The sequence below is a fragment of the Petromyzon marinus genome, chromosome 33 (assembly GCF_048934315.1).
Source record: "Petromyzon marinus isolate PM22_M1 ecotype Great Lakes invasive population chromosome 33, UKy_Petmar_22M1.pri1.0, whole genome shotgun sequence".
Taxonomy (NCBI): Eukaryota; Metazoa; Chordata; class Hyperoartia; order Petromyzontiformes; family Petromyzontidae; genus Petromyzon; species Petromyzon marinus.
In genome coordinates this window covers 1669704-1694797 of record NC_133699.1, presented here as the reverse complement: position 1 = coordinate 1694797, position 25094 = coordinate 1669704, and the positions used below count along the sequence as shown (strand labels likewise).

At 46.4% G+C, this 25094-nt stretch overlaps 1 long non-coding RNA gene across 1 annotated transcript; it reads right to left on the bottom strand.

The window, feature by feature from the left end:
• Positions 1-601: 601 nt before the first annotated feature.
• LOC142929708 (uncharacterized) lies at positions 602-20932 on the bottom strand. The gene is made up of 3 exons (XR_012945861.1): positions 20847-20932; positions 1642-5781; positions 602-822 (listed from the first exon to the last, which is right to left on the bottom strand). It is a non-coding gene; the product is annotated as an uncharacterized LOC142929708 (long non-coding RNA).
• Positions 20933-25094: the final 4162 nt, after the last annotated feature.

Here is a 25094-nt window from a genome sequence, read left to right as displayed (position 1 = left end):
GGTATTGTTTGTTGTTCTAACTTTCTGACCCGCCCCTGCTGGACATCTGTAAAAAGGAGCTTTATAGCTCATTAGATTCCTGGAGTATAAATACGTGTTCTGCCTCTGATTTAGTCCAGTAAGCGCCATCTGGCTGCGAGGCTGTGCCATTTTACAGACGTAGGCAGAGGTTGTTTTGTTGTTGAGGACGTAGTGATGAACTGAGCTTGTCATAGCAACAGTGAATTGGCCCCCAAAAGCGATGGGCACCACGTGGTGTTGAAAAAGTAATTGAAGGACTTCTTTTTATCTGATGTCGTGGGCCTACGAATACAATTGCGGGCAATGTGCAGCTTCGGACAGTGCACATCCACACGGTGCATACTGCTGAAGCTGAATAAAACTGCAGTTGTTTCAAATTAACGTCCTCTGGCAAGATGAACGAGGTTGGTAAACGCGGCCAAAACGGTGCACGCTTCAGTTGCATGCCTTAGCATTAGTGGAGCCTTCACGCAATCGAGCAGCCAGTATTTTGCTTTACAAACGTGCCGTTATCTGCGACGTTTAGTTCAACCGTGTGTGGGTGTTTTGATTTAGCAGTAAACGGTGTTCACGTGTCGTCAACAAATCAATCGATGTCTTTATTTCAGCCGGCTGAGTTTCTGTTCAGATAACATGTTTCTATTGCAATGGGGATTGGGATCAATGATATTCAATCAGGAGTTGAACAGATATCCCGAACAGGACGTCTCTCTGATGTGCTTTTTGGGTGGTGCCGTGCATGTTGCTCAGTGATGACGTTCACTTCTCCAATTCCTGAAGGTCTTAGAGGGAGGCCCCGGCCTGCGGAGTAAAACATCGGACATCGTTTCTGAACGACGCGAGTAGTACAATGTAAAACCACATGGGAAAGCTGTACCGTACGATCGTTAAAACGCAGGCGGCAGAACGATACTCTTTCCCCTTCACGTCCCTCCACTCAATGTTCTGGAAGGCATGGGGGGATATTTCCTGCCATGTGACTTTTAAAAAGTTGGAATGATTTGCTGCTTGGGGCTTATAATAAGGGCATGTAGCTGAGCCGAGAAAAACACACACATACTGACAATTGTGCATCACACAGAAAAACAAAACCTTATTGTAAAAAATTCAGATCTTGTACAAGACTATGCATGGCGTACAGAGCAGAGATGGATTATGGTTTACCACCCACTGCATGTGTACATTTTGAGAAACCAATGCTTGGCGGATTTTAGTTTTCACTCTCAAACATTCCAAGATTTTGCGCTATGCCTCTTGCTCTTACATAACTTTACAGTCGGCCAACTGACCCTTGATTTTGGATAGTTAAAAACATAATATATATGTATACTTTGTCGGTGGCATCCATAAGTTGATATTACATAAAACAGCAATGTACAGCTTGTAGCCTTATACAAATAGCAGGGGATCTCTTTATAAATATATGTAAAGAACACTAAATCATATTCTTGGGTCTTTCGGTAAAGTCACGTAGATAAGTTCAAAGTCATAGGAAGATAGGTAAAGTCACGTCGATAGGATCAACCGAAAGACCCAAGCATATGAATTCCTGCAGTCACGAACGCTTTAAGTCAACACTAAACCACACAAACTCACTCGGTGCCAGAACTCTATCATCACCTTCTGGGGCCATGGGGATGGCCAGTTTTCCATTGGGCATCCCTTGAGTATTCCGCCTTGGGATTGTGGAGTAGCAAGCTGCTCTGCCCTTGTGGTTATCACACTGGGACCCGCACTCCGGACAGAGGCCCCTGGTGCGATCTGGGCGGTGTGACAATTGCAACAAGCGGCAAAGTTTCTGAAATCTATCCCTCACCGCTTCCGTCCACCCAGCAGTATCAACGGGGTTCACACACGGGAAGGCGACGGGGCCCAAAGTGGGGGGTTGTCTCCCGCTGCTCGCGAAGGGCTGGACAAAGTCGCTTCGAGAGGGGGCTCTCTCTAAAAGCCCCCTCCAGTGGATGCTTTTCTGTCCAAGGCTAAGGCCTTTAACTTGTTATGTTCCCTTTTCCCGTCGGAGCGGAGTCATGGGCCCCTCGTGGTGCGTCATGTTATCCCCGTACATGCATTTGGGCTGCAGGCAGAGGACAACCACGCGCATGGTGAAATGGTGCTGTACGAGGTTGCATCCTCTTCTCGAATAGACAAGTGTATGCGTGTGCTTGTGTTGATGGCCTGCTGATGAGTACGCTTTGTGGCTGTGGCTACTGTTTATGTGTGTACGTGTGTGTTACATTGGGATTGGAGCGGTCAGTGCACCACGCTACGAACCTTATTCCCTGAGTTCGATTCCCATTAATAATAATTACATTTATCGCTTTTCATCAAGTATCTCAAAGCGCTGTACAGAACACAGCAGCAGCAGCAGACACTCAGCATGACAATAATATCATTTTTAAAATCATTTACTAAAATTACTAAACATTTAATAATCGGAAGCGTATAAATAGGTTTAAAGGCCCATTCTAAAAATGTTTACACTCAGATCCTGATATCTCGTTCCATAGCCAGTGACAATTATCTGCATCGGTCCTGGGCCTCCTCTAGGTCGACTCAGCCTCAAATAAGTACCTGGTGCGATGTGTAAAGATTACTACTATGGAGACCTAGGCTACCAGGCGTGGTGCTGGCCACCCACCCCGTCGTGTGCCGTGCCAGCCTTCATAGGTGCTCGCTAACAGCACTTGCCCCAAGAGTCTGTGAAAGGCTACACTGAGGAGCTTTGTCTTTGTGTGTTATATCCTGAAGCAGAAGATTATTGCTGGATACGGTCACATTTTCAAATGTGACTTGTTACTTTGATCCTTACTTGTGTATCGATCGTTCAATGTGAATGTGCCATTGTATTGAGGGACTCCTACTGGGTGGCGTTATCTTGGTGTGGTCTGGGACTGTGTTTATTGCTTTCGCTGCCTTGCCCCCTCTTGATGAAACTGACTTATATAATGTTTTCATAACTAGCTGTACTACCCGGCTTCGCCCGGGACTTGGATCCACCACGCGCGGCCGTCTTTGTCTCCCCAGTGGCGATGTTCACACACCACACCAGTTACTCGTTTGAGGCTGAGTCGACCTAGGGGAGGCCCAGGGGCGGTTGAAATAATCGTCACCGGTGGTGGCCGTGAGCGGGAATCGAACTCGGGTCGCCGGGTTCGTAGTGCAGCGCGCTAACCGCTACACTACAATGCGTTACGCTTCCACGTGCGCGGGTCACGTGACAGATTTGACGTCACAGCTCACTTGCCGTGCAAAAAATAAATGCATTATTGAGCCCCCCCCCCCCAAAAAAAAAGTGTATTTTTATAATTTGTGCATGGTGTACAGTCTGGAAAGTACCCACATGGCAAATTTCAAGTTAGTTGCATGTCGGGAAGTACGCTAAACATTTTTAACAGACACACATTCACAACTTTGCCTTTTATATATGGAAATGTATTTATATGCAGTGACTTTCTTACCATTTTCTCTATTCTGCACTCCTATCATGTTTTTGTATTGTTTGCTGCTGCTGTAACGCGCTGATCCCGCCCATACTGGAGATCTGTGACAAAGAGCTTTATAGCTCATCCGATTCCTCAAGTCTAAATACAGATTCTGATATTGTTTTTTATTTCTGACAGCAACTTTGGAGTTATACCGCTGCGTAGGTGTACACGGGCGTGCCGCGTGCCTCTCCAAAGCGTTTGCAGGTCGTGCGGCGTTGTTCGGCATGAAGTCCGACGTTTCGCTCCACGTGCTGGGAGCTTCTGTTCAGTTCCTGGACTCATCCGTTACTCAGGTGCCTGCTCCAGATGTGTTCCTTTCAATTAATTGCAAGGCATTTATAAATATATATGCTTCAAGTATACTTTCAATGAATGCCACCCGTTAAGAATGATATAGCCAAAAACAACGGCATCCCTCTCACTCCAATGTCTCGATATGCATACTAAATCCAAACATGGGATAAAAAGGTACATTTGATACACATTTATTCCCATACACGAAAGCACACGTGTTTCAGTGTCAGCCGGTATTTGTCACGTGTTATATAATTGCGCGTCGCTTGCGGAGTCTCTGAAGCCTCGGCAAGTGGTTGTTCTCCATTCGTTTTACTTTTCATACGGCCAATAGAAATTCAGCGTGCAGGGCGAGCCCTCGTATCCGCTGTGATGTGGGGGATCAATGAGGCGGATCATATTCTCCGCCGGGGTTATCCACCCACATTTACTTTACATATCTGCGAGGGGGGAGGGGGAAACCGTGCGGATAATTGCGGCCAATTTGAGTAATTTCCCACGCTTCTGCTCTCTTATCGTGAAAAAAAAAATCCTGGGGAATTGATCCTCACGGCGGTACCCGGGGTACCAAATAATACTAAATGGGCGAGGCAATTCAATATTTTATTTATGGGACACTATTTTTTTCCAGGGTTGTACTAAACTCCGCGACTGGGGTAACCAATCAATCCGACATCAGTGCCACTCCGCGATGTCGAAACGCAGCGAGGACGATGATTCCGCTGAAACCCTGAACGCTCGCTCGCACCGTATTGGTGCATCATCGTGAGTACATCTCGTCCAGGTGAGTCCATTGCCGCATCGCCGACCATCAACAGACTAAAAATGACCGCATCACGGACATTAGGCGAGAGCCGGGGTACTATGGTGACCCGGGGTACCGCCATAAGATGCAAATGTCCGATTTAATTTAAAATAAATAAGTTTGCAGATGATGGAGGGATGATAATTGAACCAATAGTGAGGCCACGAGTTGCTGCTGCTCCCACAGACAATAGACGTGTTCAAGTCACATACAAAACAGTTTCTCCTCTGTTTAACATTACCTTGATATTTCGATTTAAAGCTTTCGTGACTGCAAGGATTCATCTTCTTTGGTTCTTTCGGTAAAGTCACGTAGAATGAGAATAAAATTATAAATTGATAAAATAAAATAACACAATAAAATTCTCACGACGTTTCGGCCACAACACAAGCGGCCTCCAGACAGTCTCGTCCCTTCACCTGATGAAGGCCGCTTGTGTTGTGGCTGAAACGTCGTGAGAATTTTATTGTGTTATTTTATTTTATCAATTTATTATTTTATTCTCATTCTACGTGACGTTACCGAAAGAACCAAAAGAAGATTACCTTGATAATGTTCATTTTTTTCACGTGCGTTATGAGATGTACGTTGAACTTTGTTCGCACCGTACGTAGCCAACCATGCTAATCGGAGGCGCGGGAAGCAGAGATGTGATGTTGTTACATGAATGATGGTGATGATGATGTCACGTGCTCAATAGTCATGTGCTCAAGAATTATCTTACATTTTTTTATCGAACAAAAAATGCAGCAAATGAAACACATTTGTATTCAGCCACAATCAATATGTACAGTTGATATTGTTAACGTCGCAAGCCGAGAAAAACACAACGGGTTTCCAAAGGCTCGCCGCACCTGGTATCAACGAGCGGATCCATACAACAACCTCGCCGTGACCTCAAGGGGGAGAAGAGAAACAAAAAAAGGGGACGGAGAAGATGAAATAATAATTGGGCTAATGAGTGCCGAGCGGGGTGAGGTGACCCAGCCGGCAGCGAGTCAACGCCTCCTCCTCGGCGGCGGGGGGGAGGGGCACAGCGGTGACGCTCACGCCTCGCAGCGGGAAGCCGCCTGGGTTCGATCCCTGCCTCGGGTCACTTTCCTGTGCGTGGAACTTCGCGCGTTCTCCCCCTGGCCTGCTTGGATCACCTCCGTGTTCCGCGGTTTCCTGCCACAGCTGAAACCACACACACAGTATCAGTGGCGTCGGACAACATCCCAATGCAAGACCCCCACCCCCCCCCCCCCCCCGACAAAGAGTCATTGAACGAAGCGTAGTGCGTTTTCATATGTAGAGAGGCAGCAAATCCTCGAGAGCCCCAACATGCTGTTTGGTTCTTTAGGCAAAGTCACGCAGGTAGAAGAAATAATAGATCACGACGTTTCGATCACAACACAAGCAATCGTCATCGGGTGAGACAACTACAGCAAGAAAACTGCCCCAACATGCCTGAGTACGGACACCGACTGCATCCGCATCTCAGGTACTGTGACTTAACGAACACGGATGATGTTTTCGACGTGTCCACTCGGGCAGCGTGTAAACACCATCGATAGGAAAACACAGACGGCCAGGAATTGTTTCTGTCCGCTCCACCATTCCATCGCCGCGTGCACATAAAATAAAACTGAAATGCGCAAGTCGCCCCTCAGACATTAAAACGGGGTATAGTAACACGGCGACTAAGTAACGCACAGGAATAGACATACAGTGAGGGAAAAAAATATTTGATCCCCTGCTGATTTTGTACGTTTGCCCACTGACAAAGAAATGATCAGTCTATAATTTAAACGGTAGGTTTATTTGAACAGTGAGAGACAGAATAACAACAAAATCCAGAAAAACGCATGTCAAAAATGTTATAAATTGATTTGCATTTTAATGAGGGAAATAAGTATTTGACCCCCTCTTAATCAAAAAGATTTCTGGCTCCCAGGTGTCTTTTATACAGGTAACGAGCTGAGATTAGGAGCACACTCTTAAAGGGAGTGCTCCTATTCTCAGCTTGTTACCTGTATAAAAGACACCTGTCCACAGAAGCAATCAATCAATCAGATTACAAACTCTCCACCATGGTCAAGACCAAAGAGCTCTCCAAGGATGCAAGGGACAAGATTGTAGACCTACACAAGGCTGGAATGGGCTACAAGACCATTGCCAAGCAGCTTGGTGAGGTGACAACAGTTGGTGCGATTATTCGCAAATGGAATAAACACAAAAGAACTGTCAAACTCCCTCGGCCTGGGGCTCCATGCAAGATCTCACCTCGTGGAGTTGCAATGATCATGAGAACGGTGAGGAATCAGCCCAGAATTACACAGGAGGATCTTGTCAATGATCTCAAGGCAGCTGGGACCAGTCATCAAGAAAACAATTGGTAACACACTACGCCGTGAAGGACTGAAATCCTGCAGCGCCCGCAAGGTCCCCCTGCTCAAGAAAGCACATATACATGCCCGTCTGAAGTTTGCAATGAACATCTGAATGATTCAGAGGACAACTGGGTGAAAGTGTTGTGGTGAGATGAGACCAAAATGGAGCTCTTTGGGATCAACTCAACTCGCCATGTTTGGAGGAGGATGAATGCTGCCTATGACCCCAAGAACACCATCCCCACCGTCAAACATAGAGGTGGAAACATTATGCTTTGGGGGTGTTTTTCTGCTAAGGGGACAAGACAACTTTACCGCATCAATGGGACGATGGACGGGGCCATGTACCGTCAAATCTTGGGTGAGAACCTCCTTCCCTCAGCCAGGGCATTGAAAATGGGTCGTGGATGGGTATTCCAGCATGACAATGACCCAAAACACACGGCCAAGGCAACAAAGGAGTGGCTCAAGAAGAAGCACATGAAGGTCCTGGAGTGGCCTTGCCAGTCTCTAGACCTTAATCCCATAGAAAATCTGTGGAGGGAGCTGAAGGTTCGAGTTGCCAAACGTCAGCCTCGAAACATTAATGACTTGGAGAAGATCTGCAAAGAGGAGTGGGACAAAATCCCTCCTGAGATGTGTGCAAACCTGGTGGCCAACTACAAGAAACGTCTGACCCCTGTGATTGCCAACAAGGGTTTTACCACCAAGTACTGAGTCATGTTTTGCAGAGGGGTCAAATACGTATTTCCCTCATTAAAATGCAAATCAATTTATCACATTTTTGACATGCGTTTTTCTGGATTTCTTTTGTTATTCTATCTCTCACTGTTCAAATAAACATACCAGTAAAATTATAGACTGATCAATTCTTTGTCAGTGGGCAAACGTACAAAATCAGCAGGGGATTAAATACTTTGTTCGCTCACTGCAGCGTGCCAGTTAGGCTTCATTTCTGACAATAACGCTGCCCACAATAGGATTCGTGGCCACTGGTTGGCCTCCAAGTATGACGTAGGGCGAAAGCGACAACCAGCAATGGTTTGAAGGGGCATAATATACACACCGTGGGTGCTAGCTGATGTGTTGATGCTGGAATTGTATGTGAAGGCACACCTGTAGCCCCTATGCAGTAATGCAATAACTTTGCGATTCGTTCCCGAGATAAGCAGGCGCTTTGAGTGGATTTTCTTAGAAAACCGAACGTTCTAAATGAATATTTAAAGAGTCTGTTGCCAAACCCGAGTTTACACGTACAAAGATGTTTCCTTTAGACGAACGCACCGTTTGGAGGGTGCTGTTAGCGAGCACCTATTAAAGCTCGGCGTGGTATACGACGCAATGGTGTGACCATAACATTTCCCGGGCACCTTTATCTTCCAAATGATGGTGTTTACGCACCGAGTTGAGACCGAGTTGACTCAGGTTATCAGGTTCGTAGTGTAACGTGCTAAATGCTGTGACACCACTCATCATCATCATCAGCCATGGTGATGATGCTCCGCTGGTAGGAAGGCCCCTCACAGGCGACCACCTTCTCTCACGATCTTGAGATGTCATCACAATTCTCTCCTCCGTGTTCCTCTGCCCTCTTCATCTGTCTGCACATTCGTGTTTTAAATCCAGATTGAAAACCACATTTATTTAATATTAGAAAGCCATTGGAGCTATGCACTTTTAAATCTGCATTGAAAACGCACTCGTTCAGAAGTGCGTGTTGACTTTAGTTTGTTCTCCTCGCCCCCGCACCTCCGATTAGCACGGTTGGCTACATACGGTGCGAAAGAAGTTCAACGTACATACGGACGTCGTCAGCATCGCCCTTCTTATCTTTCCTCTTGGTCCTTTCCCAAAGGATCTTCCCTCGCTGACCTCATTCAGCTCATTCCCCCTCACTACTCGACACCCAATCACCCCCGTTTAACACGGAGGCTTTCGCGACCAATATCATCCATCATAATAAAACCAACATTACCATTCGCCTCCGTCAACATCACGGTCCCTCTCACTACTGCGTGCCCCAATCCAGGCATTTCTCCGCTTCCTAAATTGATCGAATACTGTAACCGTCTTCTCCCGCAAGCACCTGGTTGTTTGTTTTTCATTGTTGTCCATCTTATGATGGTAACTCTCCTTCAAGGCCACATGAAGAAGAAAAAAATCTCTTTACAATCACTGTATCTCCCTCTCACAGGCACATGTCGGCACACGTGAAACGTTACTGTTTATTATTCTGTTATTCAAGTTGCCTTCAAAGCGTTTTGTTAAAAGTCCCCTTTTCTTTCTGAAGGCTTCCTTGGCCATTGCGATTCTGGTTCTGATTTCTTCAGAACTCTCTCCATCGGTTAGGACAAGACTACCTCAGCAGCAGAACTTTTTCATATCGCCTACAATGATAAATATTCACCCATCTGCCTTCTTTCCTTGAGCCACTCATTACTTTGGTCTTTCCCATGTTTATTTTCATTCCCAAATCTCCTGCTGCTTCTTGTTTTACTTCGTAAACTGAGACCTGTGAAGCCGTTCTGCTTTATTTCCTAGTCCCGTCCGTCATCTGTACATCAGCTCGACCTCAATGTTTGTCCTCCAATCTTGATTCCTTCCATCAGGATTTGTCAAGCTTCTTCGATCACCATCACTACATAGACATCGAACAATGTCGGCGATAATGAGCGCCCCTGTCCCACACCTCCAGTTTATATCTCGCCACGGTGGCTAGGAGATGTTAACTACCTCGCCTGGTATACAGATGGTCGTGTGATCGATTCCGACCCTAATGCCTGCTGTATATGTGGAGTTTGCGTGTCTCTCTCCCCGTGGTCGTGTGGATTTGCCTCCGGGGCATCCGGTTTATCCCTCCACATTTAGAATCACGCGTTTAGAGTATTTGGCTGCTATAATTTCTACATGACAAGACACTTTGTTGAGCTGTCATTTGTGGCCAGGTCACTTCTGAAAAAAGAGCTACATAGCTCAGTGGGCCTTACCTGGTTAAATGTAAATAGTTTAGTTTATTTTCGAATTGTTGCATCGTCGGATTCGCCTTCGATCATTCGCCCATGTACAAGGCTGCAATCTACATGAATAATTAGCTTTCCCATCGGCTCTCATCATACTGAGCGTGTTGAGCCAGATAATCAAATTCACCCTTTTGAATGCTTTCTCAAAATCAATTAAACAAATGTGTAACTTCTCGGTTAAACGCCAAGATCCTTTGCTAGATTTTTCTCATAACTCCAATTCCCTTGCTCCTTATCCCTTCCGAAAACCAATTTGGTCCATTGCAGTATAAGCCCCTGCTTTGCTGTGGATCCTTGATGAAATCATGTTCAGCATAACCTTCAACGGGTGAGATATCAAACGTATCGTTCTAAAGTCTGAGATGTCAGTTTGTGTTTGGTTTCTTTGGGATCGGTGTCACCATTGAGGTCATTAAATCTTGTCGGCCGGTCTCCCCGCACGTACATCGTGTGGCAGACTCTGTGGTTCAATCGCAACTTCGCTTCTTCATCTTCGTCCTTTCTCGTTTCTCAAGGCATTCCATTGACTCCCTCTGTCTTCCCGGCCTTCCTGCCTGTGTTGCCGTGGCAACGTGTCTTCTTCGTTTGCGTTTCCCTCTCCGCTGTGTTCAGTCTCATTGAGTTTCCTTCCTTCTCTTGGAGAGCGTCTATGCACCCTTTCCACTGTTGGGTAGCTGCGGGAATTTAGCTAACTATTTCGTGTATTTAACACGCAGGCTTTCGTGTATTTAACACGCAGGCTTTCGTGACCAACGCCGTCCAAAATAACCGGTGCTGTGCTGTACTCGTGACGAATTGGCACGTTCTGTTCACGTGACAAAACCTAACTAATTGGCTGTGTCGGGTGGTGGCGGGTTTAACAACACATTTATATTTACCCGATCCAACCCAAGAAAACCTATATTATGGATGTTTCGTGTATCTCTACTTGACTAGGATGTAATCTATCCGGTGTCTTCTCTAATCAGGTGTTTTTTCTTGGTAAATTGTCTAATTTTTCATGTTGGAACCAGGTGTTCGCAAAGCAAAGTTTGCCATTCCAAGGTGGCCCACGGGGAAATCACTTCCCCTTTTCTGCATCGAGTATCCTTCGCATCTGCTCACAGACTGCGTGCTGTATCCTCATCACCGTGATGGGACGTTGAGCGTGTAACCATGACTCCTGGCTCTCTATTTCTATGCACTGGCTGTGCTCCGAGTTAGACAAGTGGCAGTCTGTCGCCTGCTGGGACCACCTTCGATGATGCTCTCCGCTGTCGTTTCGTCGAGGGGACACCGCTTTGTCCACCCATACCTCGCAGCGTCTCGCTACGCTCAGCGGGGCACGTGGCAACCTCCTGCTTGACGTTCAAACAATTCCACCTTCCCAGTGCGTCAGATCATTGGCATTGTTCTAACAATTCCACGTTCCCATCTTCATCGCCGCTCCTTTCTCTTTGCTCGTGCGCGGTATTCCGCCAGGGTGACAGCCAGAAGAGGTCACGACCTCCACCCCTGCCGGATGCAGTTCCACCATAGCCAAGCTCCCGGCAGACGTGCAACGTTGGCCTAACGTTGCGAGTCTGCAGGCTACGCGAGGCTCCATTCACGTCGTTAACTCCAAATGCATCGTTTGATCTGTGCCATAATCGGGGGGGAAATAGCAGTTGACGTGGTTCCGACCTTGTCTTTCTTAAAAGCTGCAGATTAAGAGCATTCCCAGGACTATATACATATATACACATATACAGGGTACATTTAATATGCACACACGTGTGAGGTAACAATCAATTCCCTGGGCCTTTGTTCACCTGACGGTATAAATGGGCACACCGCGTACGCTGAGATAAAGTGTGGGTACCTCCTCTTCGTCTGGAATCGTGTGGAAGAGTAGGCCAAAACATAGCCTCCGACGGGGCTCTCCAGAGCTCCCTCTAGTGGAGGGCCTTCCACCAGCAGTGGCAGTGAGCAAGCAATTGCAAGGCCGCGCCTTTTACCTTGTTATTCTCGAAACGTTTTTGGCTGCCTGTCATACACACGCGTACAGTACAAACATACACAATAAACACACACGCGCACACACGCACGCATTCTTTCACTTTTCCTTCAAACCCTGTGTGGCTGCATTCCCGCACCGCGGGTCGCACGTCGAAAAAGGAAAGTGAGTGGGGAAAAAAAAATCTTACGACCACATATTGTTCCGCGAAATGTCTTTCCATTCTGATAAACAAACACGTCTCTGGGTTTCTCACTTTTGATCTCCACCCTCCGCTCCATCGAAAAGTTTGAAGCCAGCCCGTTTGCAGAAAACGTTGTTTCGACTCGCCGATTAACAAAACGTTATCCGCGAACAGCAGCGGATTTTACCGTTGGATGACGAGGCTGGACCTCCATGAAAGTCGAACAAGTCAGTGGATGTTTTATTGTGGGTAAATAATAACAATAATGATCAACAACAATAACTCACGGCCCTTTGACAATTCATTGCTTAGTTCTTGACGTTATTTGGTGACGGCTGCATTGGCAGTGACGCACAAAGTACCACACACACAAAAACACTTTAAATGTATTAGTCAAGAAGACTGCCTTAAAACGAACAAATAATATATAATCGGTGATGCTTTTGGGCGGCAATGTCCCTTCTCCCGTTTACGATGTGCTTTGAAGACGGCCCATAGCCCAAAACGTCGACTATTATTTATTGTAAAGTGTTGTTAATGAACGTGTTGAGCTTTTCGCTTCTTCTCCGTCCTGGCCCCAGCCCCTTGCCACCGCCTTTGTCTTTCCAGTGCAATGTTGGCCGATCACCTTTCAGCCCTCCAGCTTTCTGTCGCCCCCCAACTACGACCAGGCCTATCGCTACCCCTCGTTATCAGTCCATCTTGCTTTAGCTGCATCAAAACTGCACCATGTCCAAAAACCCAATTCTGTATTTCAAATTATTGTCACGCAATTAACAGTTTTATAATTTCTGTAAATCGCCTTGGTAAAGGCGCTATATGAATCTCATTAAGTTCAATTAAGTACGTTTATAAGGGTTGTTTGACCATACTTCACCACACTGGTCAGTGTGGTTGAGTAAATGACCAGGTGGGGGGGGAGGGGGGGATACAAGACAAAGGTCCCCCGTGTAGCCTTAACATAACTGTTGGGGCAAGTGCTGTTAGCCAGCACCTATGAAGGTCGGCATTGCACACGAGGGGGTGGGTGGCCAGCACCACGCACTGCCGCCTTTGTCTCCCTTGTGGCGATTTTTATTTTTACAAACCACACCAGACACTCATTTGAGGCTGAGTCGACCTAGGGGAGGCCCAGGAGACCGGTTCAGGTAATCGTTATCACTGGTGTTGGCCGTGAGCGGGAATCGAACTCGTGTTGCCGGGGTTCGCAGTGCGCAGTGCTAACCAGGTGAGGCAGGCAGGGGGGGGGTGAGCTACACGACGGCTTCTTGGGTGAGCTGCGTCGACAGGGAGGCAACTGTCACACAAACAACAAATACCTGCAACTGGATAGGCAGGCACGATGGTCACGTTCGCATGGGTGTGGGCGATCATATTGGTAGACTGGGCAAACGAGGTGTGATTATGTTGTATTACTCTTGTTTACCAGGAAAGCCTTGTGAGTCCCAAGACTCTTTACAAAGGAGGGTCCTGCCAAGTGGTTTTGCAGTACGTGGGGCGATGCTGCTGCTGCTGTGTGTGTGTAATCCCAACTGAGTAATTTGCCGATCGTTTTTCAGCGTTGGGATGTTTGTCCAATACTAGTTACATTGTGGCAGGAAACAGGAAAAACCTGGAGGAAGCCCCACGCAGAACAGCAGGGGCAGAACAAACTCCACACAGAGAGGCGCCCAAGTCTGGAATTGAACACAGACACCTCTTGCTGTGAGCCACAGGTGTTACCACTATGCAAGTGCCCGAAATTATGTATGGCTTATGATCCATGTTTTGACGCAGAAGTCAAATCATATAGATGGGAGTTCAGTTTAAGGATGAGGAATTGGGTGGTCGAGGGAGGGGTGCCACTCAACCGGCATGCACCTCGGTCAGTGACACAGGGATTATTATTATTAAACCCTGCCTATGTCCATAATGTAGCACAATAGATGACCAAATACACTCGTTACAAGAGCATGAAGATGTTCGTGAAGGCACTCGCTGTATTCTCACGCTGCCTGTTGTGGCTAATGGTTCGCACACTCGACTTGCGATCCTGAGGTCGCTGTTTCCATATCCTCTGAAAAGCTCCCGTCTCTGCCCATCCAGCAGTAGACATGGGTGCACCACAATTAGTCTATCAGCAGGTCACGTGTGGTTGGGTAAAGTGTGGATACTCCCACCTCATCCAAGACGTATAGCCAACGTGGAAGAGTAGGCCAAATACCCTCAAGCCGTGCTCTGTAGAGCTTGCTCTCGTGGAGGCCCTTCTACCAGCAGTGACCTGAGCAAATCATTTCAGGCCTCCACCTTGACCTTCCATCGATTGCTGGCACCATAAACAGTGATTTATGCATTGTTTTTGCTGTATAACCCTGATAAGCGTATGCAGATGGATGAAGTCCCTCGCATATAAAATGTATGCACTGCATCTGATATATATCTTTATTAAATAAAACATGAAGCGCATACACATCTTTTCTACTGATTTTCCCGAATAGTGTTTACAAACAAGTGAATTGGAAATCCAACATCAATGAGATTTTCGTCGATAAGTGAATGCAATTCTTCATTATCATCGCCATCAGCCATTGCTGTATGCAGACGTCCCCACACTGTCACCATCCTCATAGTCCATCCTCATAGTCCGGAAATACCACACTCCATCTGACTCCCGGGCAGGAACTAATTTCATCGTTCCATCTCCGTGGTGGTCGTTCCCTATTTTGGCTGCCGATTCACCAGTCTCGTCCACAAGCCATAAACCCTTCGAGCAACGATGTGTCCAACTCCCCAAGCCCAGTTTATATCTAGAACAGTCAATATTTGGCTTTACTTCTATGTTTGCATGCCCTCCGTTGTGACTGCTGATTTGGGTTTTGTTTTCCAAGCCGTGCGCTCCTCAATCTGTATCTTGGTGTAATTCCCTGACCATGCATCTCTCGGTACTGCTATGAGAAGTTTTCGTCTTTCACTCCCCCTCCGTATTTGTCAGTGCGTGCTGTTGAACTTTGTTCAACTGTTTCATTCCAGCACTGCAATATAAACATACCACACGCGTACGTATGTCCATCTTCGCTCGCACCGTACGGAGCCAACCCCGCGAATCGGAGGTGTGGGGGTGGGATAACGTGGGGCGCAATTAACAATTCACGCAAACAACCACGGCATGAAAGTAATATTCAACTAATTTTATGTTACCAGATGAGACCCACGGGGCTACAAAGCTATTTTTCAGAAGCAACCTGGCCACAAACGATAGCTCAACGAAGTGGCTTTATCGCTTGGAAATGTATAGCAGCTGAATAGTCAAACGCGTGTTGATGTTGATTCAAAATGTGGAGGGAAAAAACGAAGGACCCGGCGAAAAATCCACGCGACCACGGGGAAAGAGAGACGTGACCACGGCGAAAGAGACACGTGATCACGGGGAAAGAGACACGTGACCACGGAGAAAGAGACACGTGACCACGGGGAAAGAGACACGTGACCACGGGGAAAGAGACACGCGACCACGGGGAAAGAGAGACACGCGACCACGGGGAAAGAGACACGCGACCACGGGGAAAGAGAGACGTGACCACGGGGAAAGAGAGACGCGCAAACTCAAAATTTACAGCAGGCGTCGGGGATCGCGATGGAACCCACGCACTTCTGTATGAGTACAATCTCGCACAGTGGTCAAACAATTAAGCACTTGTTCGTGTTGCAAAGGGATTGCGATCTGGGGAGGCGGCATTCCACAACAGCGCATCCGCCAACACCCTCACGCCTCCCTTTGGCCCCCTTTCTCCACCGCGCCCATGACCATCCGACCCACCTCCCCCTGTGCTTGCCGCTCCTCACATTTCCCATCTTTCCCTTCGGGCGAATGGTGGCTTTAGACCAACAAGGGGCGCTCCTCCGTGTCGATCGTGTGACACGCACTGTGAAACCAGACCCACGTGCACGTCGTTGTGGTGGTGCTATTTTATGTGTACGCACGTTGAACTTCTTTTGCACCGTACGTAGCCAACCGTACTAATCGGAGGCGTGGGGAACAACGACAACACACTAAACACAATAATCAGTCATGAAGAAGTTAGTTTTCTAATTTAAAAAATATACATTGACTGCTAGAGATACATCGAGATACATTTCAGACAGTAGTGTGATTGTGGCCATGCAGCAACCCACACTATGGACCGCATAATACACCCGTGGACCGTATAATAAACCCGTATAGAGACTCGTAGAGATACACGGGAGTTGCTGTTACGTGCACGTGACTGTAGCAGCGACTGTTGTCACGTGCTGGCCCGGGATCACGAAGATTCGGCAGCTGTAGACGCAGCGTTGGACTTCCCCGGACGGAGCCAAATTCTCGCGGGGGGTTACACGATGAGAAGTTCGTGGCCACTACATAGTCCCCCGTGGCACAGTCAGAGCACGGCCCTGCTCATGGACGTGCAGGCTAGGGTTGCCACCTGCCCTCCTTTTCCCAGGAACGCTCTCCTTTTCGGCTAGCTGTCCTGGAAATAATATTTGAATTTTTTATATTGGCCCTGTAATGTACCGCCACCCATGGAGAGTGTAGTTGTCGGGTTTGTTTTCCCCGCGAGGACTCCCGCATGGCACCTTGTCACTGTGCAGCACAAGGTGAGCAAAGCACCCGCCCACAAGTCCGAATGTCTGCCAGTTGGGAGCCACAATTCTATTTGTTAATTTCCCAAAAATATAATGTCATTTTTCAAATTATGGCAAACATTAAAAGTATTATTTTTCTGTCAGGTATGGTGCAGTATATGCAGTTCGCCCCTCTGCTGGTACGATGAGATATTCTTCTACCCACGGAACGGTTTCAGTGTGACAACCCAAAGGTGAGGCAGTGCTGAACCAGATCTTCCGAAATGTGTAGGGACACGCATTGTAACAGACTCTCGTGGGCTGGCAAGTGCACGGCATGTCCTAGTAGCGTGTACCCAACCCTGTGTTCAGCTATGTGGCTGGCCAGCACGTGGTTTAACTGGCACCATTGTTCACGAGCTGTACGTGGCCCAGGTGTCGGGCTACGGAGAGGGAGGGGTTGTGGAGTGAGAATTGGATATTTCATCACGTGTGCAAATAATAATAATGCTTTCAACTTGTAATGCGCCTCACACTATTCGCTCACCCGAGTGGAGAGAGAACGACTGAGAGGTGGCAGATGACGGAGAGCTCTGCATGCAGATCTGAGCTACCCGTCGGAGGCCGTTTGACTGCGAGAAGGGCTGCGTGCAGATGCAGCACTTGTCGTGGTTAAAAAAAAAAGCGAGAGCGAGAGAGAGAATGAGCGAGAGAGAGCGAGAGAGAGCGAGAGCGACATGGAGTAGGAAGAGAGGAGGTAGAGAGAGAGGGAGGGCAGAGAGGGGGATAGAGAAGGAGGGAAGGGGTAAGGAGAGCAGAGCGAGAAATATTTTGTTAAATATTTCATTTAAAAAAGGGGGGGGGGGCGTTACATAAAGTACATAAAGCAAAGCATTAAAAAAACCGAAATGATGAACGAAGCAAAGTGCCGACTACACCGAGCATCTTCTTGTTTCCTCTGATCGTAAAAGAAAAGAGAGGCGTAATGAGTTTTCAGATGTGGGAAGAAACCTGGAGCACCCAGAGAAAACCCACGCGTGCGAGGGGGAAACACTCTATCCCGTACAGGTGTAGCCGGTCTGCCCTGCCCCCTCTCTTCCCGTCGTGAATCCTTCAGGTCGGCTTAACAGACAACAACAATAACAAAGTTCGGAGACGATGAGTAAACGCTGCGTTGTGTTCTGTCCTCCGGAGAAGTGGGCGACTCGACAACGGCTGAGCACCGGGGGGATTTGTGAAACGGCAAAACTTGAAATCAAAAGTCCTCTCAGAAGGGCAATTGTGCATCTGCAATAGCGGTCGGCGATACCCTCCACGTCAGAACACCGCAGCTCAATTCCTCGGTCCAAAAGGTAGCCCCCAAATCTACGTTTTTGTGGTGTGCCTCGTCCTATTCTGTGCACGTGGGAGCTTGGGTCCAATCTCTGATCACCGTCGCCTGGCCTTAAATAGCTATGCAAAATGGTTTCTTAAGTTCCCATATTGCTACAGAGTGCACTATTACACGTGTGATTGACCACAGGTGAGCTCAAAGGCAAGCCAGGGTCTGACACCTCGACACCCTCGGCAAGGGAGTTTCGCAACATTTGTGCCATCCACCGAACCTCGCCACCACGGCGCTGCATGAGCAAGCATGCACCACTGCCGTGCCAATGGGGTTATGCCACTGCCTACGTTCGTATGTTTGTGCGCAGTGTTGATGTTTCAGTGCATGAGTAGCAGGCGTCTGGCAATGCATTTGTGCACTTTGCAGTGTTCCGTACGCAATCGGTCTGATTATGCTGATGATACGCTGTGATTTACATCACGTGCTCTTGTCCTAGACTTGTATACGCATTGAATGGGTAAATTATTGTGGAAATCACTACATGAAAGTATGCGAACCATGTGGATGTACAGTATTTGTTTTTTATTGTAAGAAGAATAAGAATTTTCTTTGATCAGGTGTTTAAATGCCTCAGATTCTCAAAGTGCCTCACATTTCTGCTCAACCATTTCAATGCCCGAAGTCTCGCCGAGGGGGCTCCCAGTGGCACCTGTCCCTATGCGGCACAATGTACAAGCAGCACTGGCTCGCAAATGCGTGGTCTGTCTGTATGCTGAACTGCTTTGGCATCGTACGTAGGCAACCGTGCTAATCGGAGGTGCGGGGGAAGGACAACCAGCTAAACACAAAAGCAGTTATTTTTGAAGAAAATAACTGCCATTAGGAGGTGATCTGTGTGGGTTTACCTCAAGTAATTTGTGGACAATTTTGAAATAAGTCAAATTTGGACGAAGTAACCGGCATAATCATTTGCATTGAGAAAATGACTGTCTGGTCATGTCATAGCATTGTGGAATTTCCTCTCTTGGTGCTCTCTCTCCATAGTCGGGAAAATGAGGCTACAGCACGTGGTGGACAATTAACAATAGTTGTCCTCTGGAAACACGGGCCCTGCGATGGGAATGTGGAGTTTACACCTCTGGGTTAGGGTCACCGGTGAAGATGAGCACCACCCAAAGCTCATTTGAGCAGCTTTTAAGCTTAGAGGCACTTTGATTTACTTATAAATAAAGACACTACCATGCAGGTGAAGAGGTTTTACACGATCTTACCTAAAAACCCCACACATGAGCCTCCTAAATATGACACGGCATCGAGAATGCTTAATAAAGCAAGTGAAATGAGCACTGCCTTCCTTATTGAAATCAAACCCAGATGCCTGTGTGTTGTGCCGAATCCATTGGACTGCAGAAGACCAACGCCTCCACGTAGGCCAACTAACGCGCGTGTGCCGACACGCGAGTTAGTGTCCCACCTGCTTTAACCAACACTGGGGTGGCGCTCATGCCTATCAGCCATTCTGAGCCGGTGATGGAAATTCCACATTCCTATGGTCTCTATCTCCATACGATGAAGACTACTGATAACTTCCTACCACGTGGTGAAACTTCTTAAAATTGTGATATTTTCTCAACCATGGGGAATGGACAGGCTGATTTGAATCTGGCCCCAGATATACACTTTAAATAATAAAAGTCTTGCATGGCAACATTTTATGTTTTGACTGTGTTATCCAATTTTAACCTTCTTTACACGTGGTGTCTTACTTGCTGTGTGTGCTCAGTCACTGCTCGGTGTTCGTGTGGCTTGATGTTTCTTCCATAAGATTAAACGTAGCTAATGTGTAGCGTCTACACATACTCCTGGTTTTAACATGGTTTATAAACCCAAATTATATATATATTTTAATAAGCTAGATCCCATCTATAATATATATGCAACCCTGGGAGTGTACAAAAAAAACACTTTCACCTAAAAATGAACTAAAGATATGGTGAAATGATAATAGCCTGTAATCCCTTGTAGATCCACTGTAGGATGAACCCCAAGCCGTATGGGCAATTGTGGTTATTTGACCAAAGTTCGCAACACTGGTGGAGAATGCGGAGGAAAAGTACCCGGTTCGACATGTCACTCGGGACTCATGTTACCCATGGCCAGTAATCAAACTCAGATCGTCGGGTTATTAGCGCAGTCCCCTAACCACTGGACTACCACTGCACCCACAAATACTAAACTAAAACGACTAAACTATTTTTATTTTACCAGGTAAGGCCCACTGAGCTATATAGCTCTCTTTCAGAAGCGACCTGGCCACAACTGATAACTCAACGAAGTGGCTTATCGTCCGAAAATTTATAGCAGACAAATATTCCAAACTCAAGTTTCTAAACGCCTGGAGGAATGAATGTGGATGTAGAATACGGGTATCTATTTGTGCATACGTGAACAAGTAGAGACTGACTAACACAGAGAGCAAGGCTAGGCCGATGTTGGAGTGCCATGAGGCATAGCAACATCCGAAGGGATGATGTGACGTGAGCCGGGAATCACCAACCTGCACTCCACCCCACAGTACACAGACAGTATCATAATCCGTGTGTGTGTCATTCACCAAAACTACGTATGTGTCGCAAAACCACGCGTCGACACACCCCGCCGTTAAGCCTAGCATAGCCCCGATGAATGGCGATGACTATAACAAAGCAATTAAACAGTTGTAGTCACGGTGTCATCCGCTCGGAATGCCTATACACACGCTCCAGCCACGCGTTCATCTTACCCACGCCTCCGTGAAAATCAGCCGCGCTCGTCCGTCGGCTGGCAGCAGTGGCGACCGTGCCAACTGCAGTGCGTGCAACTCTTGACTACGTGACAAATTGCATTCTCGTCGGCTCGTGCCGATGTTGACTGTCATCACATTGACTTCACATGTGTCAGAAATTAGGAACTGGCCATTGAACGCACACACGTGCTTACAATATACAGTAATTGGACCATTTTACCAAGTTTAATAATCATCATCATCAACAACATCGCCGATCAACTACCGGAAGATTTCCATCTCGACAGTGGCGTTCTCTTGGGTGTGTTCTCTTCTTTTTGCTGTCATTCGTCCTCAATATTGTCCATCAGTCATCACTTATAGCGATGTCCTGCCAAAGCCCACTTTAGATCGCTTATCGGTCAATTTGATATCTCGGATTTGCATTTGTTCCCGGATCCAAGGCCTTCCTTCTCTTTCTGTCTATCAAAATAATCTTGAGCAGTCATCTGACTACGAGTTATTTCTTTCTCGTGTAAGTCTTAACCTGTTCTATTTTCATTTCCTCGGTGAGTATCCAGGCACAATAAAGAGGCTATCAAGACCAGTATGAAGGCTGCCGTTCCAAAAGGCAAAACTACATCTGTGAAGAGCAGCACCATCGGGGCATAGAGACGTGTGCACACAAGGTACCTATTTGGTGTTCTGGACATCTTAATAACTGTTTTTTGTCTTTTTATTTCCAGAAAGGGTAAAACCCCGTTATTATTGTTCATACACTCCAGGATGTAGCCGTCCGATGCGCTTCCCGGGTCGTTCTGCGCGATGTCCGACGTTTTGTGCCACGTGCTGGGAGCTTCTTCAGAAATCACTTTCAGTTACTGCGGAAGCGTGCAGCGCGTGCAGCGAAACCCCCAGACATGGTAACAATAAACAACAACAATAACACACGGTACAAGCCGATAACGCGTCGGAGAGCTGGACGCTACGCCCGCGAAAACGTGCAACAGCAGTCTGTCTCCCCAGGGCGTGCGAGTTTCTCTGCTGAGTATCTTTGCAGCGACTGCAAAACTCTTTTTAGTTGACAGGATATCGTCCAAATGGGAACGAAGGAATACCCAAGTAGACGTGGAAGTTTGGTCCGATGTTGGACGAACGTTCGTCCAACGGTTCCAAACACTCGCCAACCTTGGCCCAACTGGGAGGCCTTCACAGGGCATCTGGCTAAACAACCTACATTTAGAGTTATAATTGTTCCTTTTCAAACACAGCAATATGCAGGTAGATGTCAATGTTAACACTATTTAGTATGTGCCTTTAAAATGTGGATGTTACAAACATCTTATTGCTGTTACATATGGTTACAACTTACTCAAGTATAGGCAAATATACTCACGGATTCTTACTCTTTGCGTCTTTCGGTAAAGTCACGTAGATAGAAAAATAATAGATCACGAAGTTTCGATCGCAACACAAGCAACCGTCTTCAGGTGAGAGGCTTTACCGAAAGACCCAAAGAGTAATAATTCCTGCAGTCACAAAAGCTTTAAATCAAGATTTACTCACGGATTCCAGGTTATTTTTGTTTAAGCAGTGTTTAAATGTTCACTGGATTATCTGTGGAAGAAATCACTGCAATAAATCGCTTAGTTCGGAAAATCAGTTTAGTTCATTTGTTTAAGGTCGTGATGAGTGATTATTGCTGCACTTACAAAATACGTGAACCCATTCATGGTCTTGTAATAATTCACGAAAATATAACCTGGTTAAAATATAATGCAAATTGCCTTCATGTCCATATGCCCTCGAGTGGAATACTGGACATGATTAAGCCTTTTATTTTCATTTTAAATTACTATTCACGTAATTGAATGTGATCTTTCTTTCCGTGACTAGTAACTGTATGCATCGTCGTTTTTGTTGTCAGTTCCTGAGCAGAGGACGCAAAGGCCCAAAACTCCAAGAGGCCAGCGACAAACAGTGCTGTTGAAGTTGTAACCGATGAGGACAACTTGTGGAAAGACGATGGGAGGGAACTCCAAATTCAAACGCTGCAAGGAAACTATCCATCGTTCGCAATTATCATCGTTATCGTGCTTGTCATCTCTCTGGGATGACCATGTTAAGCGTGACCAGGTGAGGCTGCACACGCCTGTTGGAAGCCAAGAGTGGCAAACTCTGGGGGCACTGGAGCGGGGGCACCATTTGTCGCTTCAATCGATTCGTCGACGCAATATTTGAACCGGCAACCGAAGGTGGGAAACCACTTTCAAGATGTCTCGCATGCCTGGAAAGAGGGAGAGCTCCCCCTAGTGGCGACTTTCATGGCAGCAGTGGAGTGATTCATTAATTTCAGGTCCTCGCCCACGGGAAATGTTGATTATTGTCTTAAGACATTGAACCCAGCACAGTGTTTGAGCATGAATACACTGACATTTCGTCTACTTTTAATCATGATTCCTTAACATTGCACGTTACTTTAGTTTATTAGTATAGCCGGCAATAACATAAGTCATCATGTAATTGCAAAAGACGGTTGTGATTATCCACATTGAGCCAGTTGATCTAATTGAGTCGTTATCGTCTCAAAATAATTGAGGCTCGTCGTCTCAATTTGATCTGGCCCGGATATACAAACAGAAAATAAATGTGTGGGGATAATTTTGAACAAAGCCTTGCAAAAAAAACCCCGTAAAAAGCCTTACATATTAACACGATGCAGTGGTGCCCTTTTACTAAGCCAGGATAACGCCTCAAAGAACAAGCCAATTACGTTTACTCAAGCGGGTCCCGCTTGGCACGGCCAGACAATTCCTCCGCGAGAATTTCTCTGCAGCCGTGTACTGTGTACAATTAAATCAAGTGTGAGTGGCGCTGGTGCAGGTGGAGTGACATTTTCTTGCCAATCTTCAAACTCTGTCGCCGTGGCAACGGAGGTCAAGTCGACGTCACTATCCCGTTGCTGCCTTCGGAACCAGCCAGAGCCTAGGATGGAATCTCATTGGTATAAGAGACTGAGCCCTCAGTGCATTACCATTCGAGTTTTATATTTTTTATTATTTGATTGTTTGCCCTCTACATGACTTTACCGAAAGAACCAAGAATATGAATCCCGGCAAGTCACGAAAGCTTTAAATCTAAATTTAAGTCTTGTTTTAGCAAATTATTTACCAATCACTGCTACGTATCCGAGTGAATGTTAAGTATTTCATTTGCAACGAACTTTTTTTTTAGGTTTCGTCAACCTCCTTGTACTTATTAAAAGTCAATTGCAAGAGAATGGTAAAAAATATATATTTGTTTTTGAGACAGCGGCCTTGACGTCAATGGGTCTCGGAGCGATTTACATCGCGTCTCATCTCAACACTTTTGAAAGGGGCACCCCCAGTGGCAGCTGTCCCTGTGCGACCACAAGGTGACTCGGCACCTGGCCTGCAAACGGGCACGAGTCTGCCAGTGGCAGGCGATGATTGCCAATCCAAATTAAGTCGTTTGCGGTGTAATTTTCGCATTTGGAAAATTTGAAAACGATCACCCCCACAACGCGGGGATCGTTTGTACCGGATGTAATTAAATACAAATTGACCTAAATATATATGAAATTAACGTAAAACCAAAATTACAACGTGTAAAATATAAATATACCGTGGAGGAATCATTCGCACGCCGAACTTGCTGAGGTCGCAGCAAATGTAGAGGTCAGTGGTTTATGATGTCAGCGCTGCAGTTGAAGAGATGAACAGCTTCACTCAATCCACCCGCCTGTTCACCCAGCAGTACACCACACCTCCCTAAAGCACGGTTGGCTACGTACGCTGCAAAATACATTCAAGATTTTTAATTTAAAGCTTTCGTGACTGCAGGGATTCATATTCTTGGTTCTTTCGGTAAAGTAACGTAGAAGGGAAACAATACAATAAAAAATATATAAAACAATAAAATTCTCACGACGTTTCGTGATAATTTTATTGTTTTATATTTTTTTTATTCTTTCGGTAAAGTCACGTAGAAGGGAAACAATACAATAATAATACAAATATATAACAATAAAATTCTCACGACGTTTCGTGAGACTTTTATTGTTTCATATTATTTTATTGTTTCCCTTCTACGTGACTTTACCGAAAGAACCAAGAATCTAAAACTTCAAGGAAGTTGATGAAACCTCAATGGCACATGATGCAGACAGAATGTTAAAATTGGAGTGATTTTAAGTAAATTTCTATTGCAGAAGGAAAAAAAATCAGAGAGCCCCAGAAATAAATA